Source organism: Symphalangus syndactylus, chromosome 15 (assembly GCF_028878055.3).
Source record: "Symphalangus syndactylus isolate Jambi chromosome 15, NHGRI_mSymSyn1-v2.1_pri, whole genome shotgun sequence".
Lineage (NCBI taxonomy): Eukaryota > Metazoa > Chordata > Mammalia > Primates > Hylobatidae > Symphalangus > Symphalangus syndactylus.
The window spans coordinates 35,235,475-35,245,235 of record NC_072437.2 but is presented as its reverse complement, the minus strand read 5'-3'; positions in this window follow the sequence as shown (position 1 = coordinate 35,245,235).

The following is a 9,761-nucleotide window of genomic DNA, read 5'->3' as shown; positions in this document are numbered from 1 at the left end:
CTCCATTTTCTTGCTGCAAGAAATTAATTTTAAGAAGAGTTTTGCAATTATTCTTATAGTTTTATACAATTAATTGGTCTGAATAATTTACATACAGGTGACTCATTAGATTCTGATTTGCATTAATTTACACCCATATATGTTGACATGCAAATAAGCTATTGTATAATTATTCATGTGGTAGGAAATGGCAATATCAAGTTTCATTAGTATAATTAGAATAAATTCAATAGCAGATGTTAGTGCCTTCCTTCCTTATTTAGTTTATTTCTTTTCTATGTATTTCTAGGGTAGAGAATTAGTAAACTAATTCTACTCCACATTTTATAGCCCATCATCAGCTTTGGGTCTTTAAAGTCTAATCTTTTGTTTTGTTGGACAAGTATATGTTATGAGTCCTGGAAATACAGCAGTGACAAAACCACCATATTCCTTGCGGTGATTCTAGTGAACACAAGAGAATCATGTACGTGAATTTTAACCTATGCCAGTCATCAACAAGCACTACAGAGGAAACCAAACAGGGTAAGGGGATCCAAAATGCTGGGGCAGGGACAAAGTGAACTGTGGTCAGGAAATGACTTGTGATAAGCTAAGATATGTAGAATAGAGAGTGCAAAAACACCAGGGTATGTGGAGTGAGAATTAAAATAATAATCATAACGTTAAAGGATTGGTATCCAGCAAAGAGGCTGGTGTGGTTGACATATCAACTATCAAGATAGAGTGTTAGAAGATGAATCCATAAAAATGAGGGCAAGGATCATGGAGAAACATTAGCCCCTTTAAGTACTGTGGATTTTATTTCCATTCAAAGGGGAAATATTGTAGGAATTCAAACAGAGAGAAGACATGATCTGACCTGAGGTTTTCAGTGGATCATTTGGCTGCATTGTGACGAAAAGACCATAGGTAAGGCAGGACAGCAGCAAATATACGAGTTGGGCACATTGACAAAAATCTAGGTGAGGTGCTGCAGTATTTGGAGCAGCATTACAGCAGTAGAGAAGCAGTTTGGGACTTACTATGTACATGGAATATGGCCTCAGATGACCTGGCTTCTAAATCTGATTCATGAGCACAGTGATATGATATTGAAAAATTTATGTAATCTCTCTTAGGCTCAGTAACTTCATCCATAAATGAGGCCTATATATGTAAACATAAGGTAATCACAGTAAAGTGTAAGACACAATACTGAGTGTAGAATAAAAGTTGAATAATGTATTAAGTTTATTTAATATCAGATAGAGAGAATAGATTAAAATGGTTGAGAAAGGAAATATAATAAATGTACTAAAAATGCTGGATTGCAAACTTTTAAGAGGGCACATTTTGTGGTATAAAAATTGTTCAATAATAAAAGGAAACAAAGATAAACCACAGTAATTTTCTGAATATACATGTTTGTATACATCTTTTGGAGTTATATTATTGTTTTACATACTTATATAAATCACAAAAGCAAAAGAAAACTCTAAATGGAATATAAATGGAAACAAATTACTATATTTTAAATAAATAACATAACTACACCACCCAGAACTAGGGAAAAGGAATTAATTTAGAAATTTTGGAATATAGCATTCTGTCCATCCAAACTCAGGCTAATGCCAGAAGGAATATAAACAAATGCAGTTCAATTAGTACATTTGTTACTCAGAGTGTGTTATCTAATAATTTTGAAACTATTTGTATACTCTAGGACTGAATGAATAATTAAATATACCAGGGCTAAGTAAATATTAAATATATTGGAGGTATCATTATGCAATCTTGTTAACACAAGCAAAATAGATTTAAATGTATAAATGTGTATTAAGAGGATGTTAGAATTAAGCAATAGATTATTATTATTTTATTATTATTTTTTTTGAGATAGAGTCTCGCTCCGTCTCCCAGGCTGGAGTGCAGTGTGCGATCTGGGCTCACTGCAAGCTCCTCCTCCCGGGTTCACGCCATTCTCCTGCCTCAGCCTCCGGAGTAGCTGGGACTACAGGTACCCGCCACCAGGCTGGGCTACTTTTTTGTATTTTTTTTTTTTTTTTTTTGTATTTTTAGTAGAGACGGGGTTTCACCGTGTTGGCCAGGATGGTCTCGATCTCCTGACCTCGTGATCCGCCCGCCTTGGCCTCCCAAAGTTCTGGGATTACAGGCGTGAGCCACCGCGCCTGGCCACAATAGATTATTTTAACTATTAGTCTTATGTTTTCACTTATATTTTATTTTTCATGACCTATATCTGTCCCATTCCTCTTAAAATTCAGCTGTAACTTTTATAACATAAAATCACATAACAATAACATGTTTGATGACTATTCTGCCACAAGTCTCTTTGTTATATAACTCGTTTTCATTTCTGTTCACTGCAAAACATAAGCAATCTTGATATTATATAACAAGATAGCAGACATGAAGTAGATTTCAGCTTTAAATTTTGTACTGTGAGTCACATGAAGAAATACTGATCCAATCATAACACACACGTTTTCAAAAACTAACTTTTATGAAATTATATTGTTTTATGGGTGTCTATTCACTGTGTAAATAAATCATACACGAAGAATATATTATGATCTGTGATTTAAGGGACTAAATCATAAGTCAAAACAATTAAAGACATATAAAAAATTAAATATCTAAATTATAAAAACAAACATCAACATTCAAGAGCTACAGAAGTGGGTACCTCATAGGACTTTCTGTCTTCTTCCTGTGTTTCAGTATAAATAGTTCTTTGACACAAAATATTTCCTGATCTGTCTATATGACATAGTCATTCTTAAACCAGTCACTCTCTACTTTTAATATTTAAATTAATGACATTTACCATGGCATTTTGGGTAAAAATAAGAGGGGACAGTAAAATATACTGGTATTTGCATATTTTCACAAAAATAAATCACATAGGATAAAATATAGCCTATCAAGCTTGGTTACCTAGAGAAGATGGAAGGAAATGGGGTGAAAATGATAAAAGTAATGAGAAGAAAAAATCACTTTTCTGACTGGCCCTTCTTATATAGTTCTGACCTAACCTTGACTTGGTTACCTGTCAAATACAAGCAATTGGATATTTGTGTCCCCCTAAAATTTATATGTTGAATCTGTAATTTCAATAGATGGTATTTGGTGGTGGGGCTTTTGAGTGTAATTAGGTCATGAGGGTGGAGCCCTTAGGAATGGGATTAGTACCTGTGTAAGAAGAAGCTATATATAGTCTTAGCTACTCAGGAGGCCGAGGTGGGAGAATTCTTGAGTCCAGGAGTTTGGCTGGACAACATAGCAAGACCCTTCTCTAAGAAAAAGGAAAATAAATAAAAAGCCACAGAACTAGGTAGCTCTCTTTTTACCATTGTAAGACACAACTGGAAATCAACATTCTGCAGTTCAGGAAAGGGTCCTCATCAGAACCTTACAGTGCTGCCACCTTAATCTCGGACTTCCAGCTTCCAGAACCTTGATAAATAATGTTTCTTATAAGCCACCTAATCCATGGTACATTGTGTGGCAGCCTGAACTAAGACAGTAACATTTAAAATACTCAAATAAACAAAATAATCATAATAAACAAGAATGGGGAAACAATCCTTAAAATCATGTTATAAGTGAGTTACATAACATCAATTATGGATAGATGAAGTAAAGCATAATATCGAATCATTATATATATATAGTTAAATAAATAACATAACTACATTACACAAAAGTGGGGAAAAGGAATTAACTTAGAAATTTTGGAATATAGCATTTTGGCCATCCAAATATATATTGGCCATATTTATATATAATATAAGTTATATATTTCTGCAGTAAACCTGCCAACTTGAATAGCCTTGAATAATATAATATATATTATATAATTATATAATATATATTATATAATTATATAATATATATTATATAATTATATAATAATATATAATATATATAATATTCCTGAGGATATATGCCCTCTAACTGATAGGCTTTTGTTTATTTTTCACAGACTCATCATTTAGAAAATTTAAAACTATGATATGTATATTCAAGGACAGACAAATAAGTAAATATATAATGGATAATGTTTTTATTAACAGAGAAAAGAAATATAGATATGGAAAAGAAGAGAGGATGAATTCTGCTGTTTTGTTTGAAATAAAAGAGATCATAGTGAAATCATGATTTTAAATGTAGAAATCTCTATCTCTGTGTGTTTGCATATGCGCATATGTGTATGAGTGTGAGTGTGCACACATATGTACACATGCACATAGGTATGAATGGCTGTGAATGCATGCCTCTGTTTCCTATCTCTGTCCATTAAGATGCCCAAGAAGCAATGCCACCCCAAAAGCAGTGAGCACAATTAGCACACAGCCTTGGGTTTAAATATTATTATTATTATTATTATTATTTTTCCCAAGACACAGTCTCACTCTGTCACCCAGGCTGGAGTGCAGTGGCGTCATCTCGGCTCACTCCAATCTCTGCCTCCCGGGTTCAAGCAATTCTCCTGCTTCAGCCTCCTGAGTAACTGGGATTACAGGCGCCTGCCACCATATCCAGCTAATTTTTGTATTTTTAGTAGAGGCGGGGTTTCACCATATTGGTCAGGTTGGTCTCGAACTCCTGACCTCGTGATCTGCCCACCTCCAGCCTCCCAAAGTGCTAGGATCACAGATGAGAGCCACCGCACCTGGCCTAAATATCATTCTTTACAAAGAGAAACTAGTGTCCTTGGAGAAATAATTGCTTCCATTGCTGTGAAATATATGTACAAAATGAACCTGAAACATCTTGTGGTGGTAGACAATAGAGATGCACTCAACAATAGAGACATGTATAAATGACAATGGGCCAGTTTTTTGAGATTATGACTTCCTAGTGTAATTCTAACACATTTCATTAGTAGATAGCCACTTTTGGTACTCAATAGTTGAGGTCCTCTACGTACCTATCATTAGATGATTGCAGGTGCAAAATGTAGTTTGTATATACCGTGGACAAACAATGCAACAGTCAGAAACAACACATTAGATGTAGTTACAGGTACATAGAGAGTTCTTCTAAACAAATGTTTGGCTGGAAAAAATATATGTAACAAAATCTCATTTATGTAAAACATAGTCATGAATCTATGAAAAATACAAAGTCCCTATAAGGGAGGGCAATAAGAATTGGAAAAGAGAGTAAAGCTTCTAAGAAAAAAAGAGTGGTAGATCCCTTTCACTGCTTGCTACTAATAATCTTTGTGGAGCTGAGGATTATGATAAATTAACATTGTACCCTTGTTACCTATTTAAAACATACCCACCATCCAAAGAAACTAGCATCAATAATTTGGTGTTTTAACAAAAATTGTTATTATACCAATTTTTTATTGTTGTGGCAACAGGATTGCATTTGATAATTGTATGTACTTGATGGTGTCTAATAATATTTATTGCCTAATGATTATCAATTAGAGAGGAAGCCAATAAAAGTATTTTGTGTTTTACCAAAAAAAAAAAAAAAAAGAAAAGAAAAGAAAAGAAAAAAAAACCTCTTTGAAGCATTTGTGGCATGAGACACAATTGTGATAAGAAAACGCTTCCTAGCACTGGCAAATTTTAAACTTCATTTCTTTCCAAAATAAATGGTATTATATGATATTTTCTGTGCCTGATGTGTGTTTGCCAGTGATTAAAAAGAGGCATCTTATGTAGAATTTTGATAACTTTAAATGAATTAAAATATTTCTCTCAGACTCCTAAAGTTTCATGGAAAGTATGGTCACAATTTCAAGTTTTAATTTTATCAACCAGTTAGGTTTACATAAAGTGTTCCAAAATGTGAAAACATGGAGCAGAGATGCTCTCTGAAAATAAGTATTCCATCCATATCCAAATACTCTGGGGAAAAGTAAATAGTACATCAATTTTTTAATATTTAAAATTATTATAAAATAATATGTTAAATATTATATTTGAAACCTATTTACAATTTGTAATGCATCATTTTCCAGATGCATTTGATCTGGAATCAAATGTAACCATTGCATTTGGTTGCATTTATGTTTATTCAAGCCTATTATTATTTTGTATCATCTCAGTATTTTGTGTATTACATCCATGAAATGTTTTGAAATATACAAAAATAATAACTACAATTTTAAATATTAATGAGAGTAGGCAATAGATAAATTGAGTAAAACAAAAACATAGCTAGCTCAGAGTACAGAAAAAATAGATAATGTAAAACACAACTGTCTGTTTTGCAGAAAAAACTCAATGCTTTAATTCAAGGTATGTCAGGAATGTCACCTTCATATACAATGTTCAGCATATTTTATTTTCAGTGGTTCTCTCCAATGTAATTTTGACTTCCTAGCTTCATATGTGCTGTAAATCAGAGTTTTAGTGAATGACTAAATTTCATCCGCAGATTTATGAGATAAATAGATGATCATTAGTCATATACACTCAAGATATAGATTTTTTCATCTAGGTATCTCAACCAAATTATCGGATAAAAGTTTAAATCACTTTAAAAATTTGCTGCATTTTATTTAAAAAAACTTATGTGTTAAAACCTTAAGAATACTATATTTTAACTGATCTAAAATTTGAACAAACTACACTGTACTTACTGTATATTACAACTTTGTTAAAGGCAATATTTAATAATCGATTAAGAATAGTCTAGTGAAACTTTAAGACAGTTTTCTATTATTACAAAAATGTTTAGATTACAAATGTAGTCATGCAAAGGGTGTATACTTCTACCACTCAAATACATTATTTTAAAATATTTTCAGACATATTGATTACTTAGTTTTTAATCAAAGCATGGATTCCCACATTATGATTATTTAAAATTAATATTATATTCATACATAAAGATCTCAATTGTACTCTGTAATCTTCACTTATTAAATTAGCAGTTATACAATATCTCATATAATTAAAGAAAATTTCTTTAATAAATGCATAAATAAGCTGCTGAGAAGTCATGGACAAGTTTAAAATACATCAATTAGGCATTTTATAATTATTTCCTTCTTATAAAGAATATTCAGTAAATATTCTAAAGTTTATTGATAAATCATTTACTCCTGAAATAGTAAAAAACGGTTTCATATTACATCCAAAGCAACAGTAGATATTTTAGCCGATAATCCTGGCTATATTACTTACCTATTTTTTCCATGTTAGAAATCTTACAAAAAGAAATATTCAAAATTTAATGTGAGTTTCAGTATAACATTTTCTCATCTTGAGGACATTTTGCCAAGCTGGTTTAGCTGTGCTTTCTCTTTGTACGTGCTGTTGGTAATATTTGACGAGATTTGATGGTTTTATAAGAGGCTTCCACTTTTGCTTGGCACTCACTCGGAACTGCTGTACTGTGAAGAAGGTGCCTGGCTTCTCCTTTGTCTTCCACCATGATTGTAAGTTTCCTGAGGCATCTCCAGCAATATGGAATGGTGAGTCAATTAAACTTTTTTCCTTAAAAATTACCCAGTCTCGGGTATTTCTTCAAAGCAGTGTGAGAACACATTAATACACCCACATTATGTGTTTACCTTTGTCAGAATGAAACACTGGCTCAATTCGTTGGAGTCTAATATAATCAGTTATTATTTCTTTAAAGAATGATGCCATCTCAGGGACTCAGTATTGGTCTCCATTGCTGGCTAGTCATTCAGCAGTGGTTGTAGCTAAATCAGCCTTGGGACTTTCACCTCTGCCATCATGGCCTCTTTGCTCATGTGCCTATCATATTAGCATGGGATTGACTGAGGACAGAGGCTGACTGATGTCAACTAGCTGAGCAATTGTGCTTTTTTTTTGTTTAGGTCATCTTCTTTGTTGTATACTATATAATGGATGTTCATATTTGATAGTAATCTTCACCCTTCATATCCATTTCCATAGATCAATCTATATGTCTCTAGCATAGGATTTCTTGTTCTAAATCCTTCCATCTTTTTCCTTCTAGACCCCTGACGCATCCAAGACATCTGTCATTGCCCATGTGTCACTTTATTTTCTAATGATGAATGACTTCTCTTTCTACAAATTATAGGTGGCTAGTTGCTCAAGCAAAACACTGTACATCAGAAAAATTTTACATCATTACTCTCTTTCAAGGCCACACTAAAATAACTTCAGGTTTTTTCTCCTGCTTGTAAAGATTCCCTTATAGCCATAGGTATAATGATGGATGAGGCACTGGCACAGCAGTAGTGCATGATGACACAAACTTCTGGGAGTACTTCTCATGCAACTTGCTTGTGACCTGTGTTCCCACTTCTGCTATATCCTGGATATACCAATGCCACACCTTCCACAAGATTTTTGTTGAGCCCACATGATCATGTAGACGGGGCACCTCTAAAATACCCAACCCATGATGGACAATTGTGATGGGGTCATCTCATAAACAGGTATTTTCTATCACAACCAAGTAGCTCATAAACAGGTATTTTCTATCAGGACCAAGTAGCTTTCCAGCAGTCCAGTAGACTTTTCTGCTGTTTTTTGTTTGTTTGTTTGTTTTTCCTCAAAAGGTATATAATCTTCCATGGCAAAGACTATATGACCTTGCTCCAAATAACCAGGGTGGGGTGCTATCTTGTAATTCTCCCATTGGGACTTTCTATAAACACTACAGTCATCACATGTTCTCTTTTTCAGCTCTAGCAGTGATAACACATACAGAAAATGATTGCAAGTGGATCTACTATTTTTTTTTTTTTTAATTTGCAGTAGTCTACAAAGATTTTTGAGGATGCATCTGGTTTTGGCAAGTCCCAGACTTGTGAATTAGATGGTGATATTTCAGGCCACACTACCCCTGTTTGTTTGTTTCTGAGATGGAGTTTCAGTCCTGTCGTCCAGTCTGGAGTGCAATGGTGCAATCTTGGCTCACTGCAACCTCCCAGGTTCAAGCGATTCTCCTGCCTCAACTTCCCAAGTAGCTGGAATTACAGGCGCCCGCCACCATGCCTGACTAATTTTTTGTATTTTTAATAGAGACAGGGTTTCACTATGTTGGCCAGGCTGGTCTTGAACTCCTGACCTTGTCATCCGCCCGCCTCAGCATTGCAAAGTGCTGGGATTACAGGCGTGAGCCATCGTGCCCAGCTGAATCCTTCAGCTTTAAAAATGGCACCAGTTTCTGCTAAACTCCCTAAAATATCTTGTTTTTAAACAATATGAATATAAATGTAAATATAAATATAATATGAAATATATTGTTTTTGATATGCTATCTCAGCCAAAGTATGAGGACAGTTTCAGAGTAGTCCACTTGGCCTTGTGCACTAGGCCTATTAGAAAAGGGCTTATATCAACAACTATGTATGTTTACTACAATATAACCAGTAAAAAATAACCACAGAGTGAATCTTCAAATGTAGAGGACACTCTGTGTGTTGGATTTTGGCCAGATCTGCATTTATTACCCAATACATCTGAGCTCCAATTTAGCACAAGACCCTGATAATGGCCTGGGTTCCTGGGGATCAATGTAGACTTGAAACTTCAGTTCAATTTTTCTCAGTGTTCAAATCTATTTTCCTAGTCGAAAGGTCCCTGAAAAATGTCTGTAGGTCCCTCTGTGGACTGGCTAGGGGATCAATATGATTAAATTGACAGAATAGAGAACACAGAAATAAGGTCACATATCTATAGCCAACAGATCTTTGACAAACTTGACAAAAGCATACACCGGAGAAATTATATCCTTTTCAATAAATGGTGCCAGGAAAATTGGATTGCCATGTGCAGAAGAAT